This window comes from Galeopterus variegatus, unplaced genomic scaffold (assembly GCF_000696425.1).
Source record: "Galeopterus variegatus unplaced genomic scaffold, G_variegatus-3.0.2 Scaffold2647, whole genome shotgun sequence".
NCBI lineage: Eukaryota > Metazoa > Chordata > Mammalia > Dermoptera > Cynocephalidae > Galeopterus > Galeopterus variegatus.
The window spans coordinates 127403-130524 of NW_007728758.1; positions in this window are offsets into that span (position 1 = coordinate 127403).

The window sequence follows — 3122 nt, forward strand, 5'->3', positions numbered from 1 at the left end:
TATTGCAACTTTATTTGAGGGTCTATTAATTGAAATGTTATTATGTGCATAGGAATTGCTGAATATAAAAATGTATTTGTATTCTATATTGACAAAATTATACAAATAAAATACATTACATATATAAATAGTATTTCAAAGACTGTACATCACCTACACTAGTTTATTTTAAGGCATTCTTTTAATGGTTGTGTTAGCAGTTTCTACTAATTGTATGAGGTTTATACACTATGGAAAAGCATGAAGACAAAATACAAATTACCTGTAATCCCACTATGCCACAGTAGGTATTTTTAATACTTTGATGTATTTCAAACTTTTCTCCTTTTATAACTCTCTATCTGTTACCAAAGACAGAGATAATTATATGAATATGTGTACTGATGTTACATATTTAAGTCCCTATTTTACACATTAATTTGTACTCTCTTATAATGAAAGATATAAATGTTTCCCAAAGATGTTAATATTCTTTTACAATAAGTTTTCAGTATTTCTGTTGCTTAAATATGTCACAACTTTATTCACCAATCTTTGGGGATACTTTAGAAGCATTGTTTTACTTATAGGCAAACAGCATGCTCACTACAAATATAATCTATTCATCAAAGGGTTCCCTGAAGAATCTCAAAATACAAAGGTGTTTTTTAGGGTTTTTTTCCCATATATTTGAAGATTATTCAAGCAGTGGTAAATAATTAAAATGAATCAAGCTGTTTTATTTTAAATATTTGCTTGAATTCATCACTAAGTCAATCTGGATAAGGCTTTTCTAAATTATTGATATTTCATTGCTCTTAAGGTAGAAAATAACTCGAGTGAAATTTTGATTTCATGAAAATTATACCAAGGAGGACATCTGGAAACTGAGCTTTTATCCTAGTGCCTGTGCTCTTACTTTCTTATCTGAATATTGGAAAAATAATTAGTCTTTTATTTCCACCAGAAAACAAACATGGAGAAGAAAAGGGGGACTTTTCTTGTACCTATAGATAATTCTCTATTCATATATCTAGTTTTATACATAGAATTTTCCAGAACCTTCAACAAGCATATTATTTGGCAAAAAATGTATTGCACAAATAATTTATTTCTTCAGAGAGAAGTTTTACTTTGTATAATAGAAAGCTTGAAAGCAGAAATAGTATATGGGAAAAGTTTGGAAGGGCAGAGAGTCTTTGGTTATCCTCTGTGGAATAGAAATTGCTTTTTATTTAAAAAATAGTTCTTTCTAAGGGAGGTCTGTTCTTCTTTCTGCTAAATAAAACAGCTTGAATTTCTGATGAGCATCCTTTAGAGTACATTTCCCTACAGTTGACACTGAGATTCATGGGAATACTTGCCATTAACACAAATGGGAGCTAAACACATCAATTGCTTCATGTGAAGATTAAAATGCTTCTTTTCATTTGAACCCAATACATTATTGGTAATTACATTACGTGTCAATAATAATTACTTTTATGTCGTGTAACACTGCTGCTTAGAAACAAGCATCTTATTGCACCACAACCGTCATACAAAACAGCGTGAAAAACATGGAGATGTTTTCTTTCAGAGCTTTGTGGGACTTAATCTAATTTTAAGATTTATTGAAATTTTTTTGTTAATATTACTTGTATACATTGCCAGCAGATGCAAAACAGAATAAAATATTTAGCACATCTATATAAGATGACATATTTATAAGCTTTATATTCTCCAGATATGAATTTCTTCTAATATGTACCAAAGATGATTTAAAGAAGATAAAAGGATATTTTAAAATAGAGGATATTCAAATACTGACTTTCAAAATGAGACCAGTTCAAGATTTTTTCTGTGGTTTTGTCTAATTCAATAATAGTCATAAAATGTATTTAATGATAAATGAACATGAGTCTATAATTTTTTCTGAAAATAATAAATTATTAATTACTTTCATATATGTAAATATATATCAATATTTCATAATATCCCCCTTTTATGCATATCTCCTCCTTATGAGTTACTTTAAGAAGAAATGTAATTTGGTTTGGGGGTTTTTTAATTGGTTGTGGTTATTCATTAGATACAAAGCTGATTGTCACCCCTCATGCCCAAGATGTGAAGGCCAGATCCATACTGGAAGCATATACATTTCCACAAATTGCAATTGTGCAATTTGTGATATCCCCAACCTCCCTCCCCAACCCCTTTTCCCCCACTCCACTTTGTATCCCTAGGTATGTTCTCTCCCTCTGCAAGTCCAATGCACCACTGTAGTCTTTCTTTCCTTCCTTCTTTCTCTCTTAGCTCCCACTTATGAATGAGTATATGAGGTATTTATCTCTCTGGCTTTGCTTATTTCACTCAACATAAGTTTCTCCAAGCTCATCCATGTTGTTGCAAAGGGGAGAATTTCATTCATTCTATGGCAGAGTAGTATTCCATGGTTTATATATACCAGCTTCCTTATCCGATCATCCATCTATGGACATTTAGGTTGGTTCCATATCTTGGCTACTGTAAGCAGAGGTGTGATGAACATGGGAGTGCAAATATCCCTTAGACATGATGTTTTCCATTCCTTTGGTTAAATACCCAGTAGAGGGATTTCTGGATCACGTGGCAGTTCTATCTGTAATTCTTTGAGTAACCTCCCTACTGTTTTCCATACTGACAGTGCAGAAAAGTTCCCCTTTCCCCGCATGAGAGTTCCCTTTCCACAACATTTGTTATTTTCAGTCTTTTTAATAATTGCCAGTCTAATTGGAGTGAGATGGTATCTTGATTTGGCTTTGACTAGCATTTCCCTCATGATTAGTGATGTTGAGCATTTTTTCATATACCCATTGGACATTTGTATGACTTCCTTTGAAAAATGTCTATTCAACTCCATTGCCCATTTTTTTAACTGGATTTTTTTTTTTTTTTTTACTGTGAAGTTGCTTGAATTCTTATATATTCTGGATATAAATCCCTTGTTGGATGTATAGTTTGCAAATATTTTCTCTCATTCCATACATTGTCTTTCCACTCTGCTGATTATTTCCTTTGCTGTGTAGAAGCTTTGTGGTTTGATATAATCACATTTGTTTATTTTTTTTTCTTTTGTTGCTTGTGCTTTGGGGGTCTTATTCATAAACTCTTTGCCCAGTCCT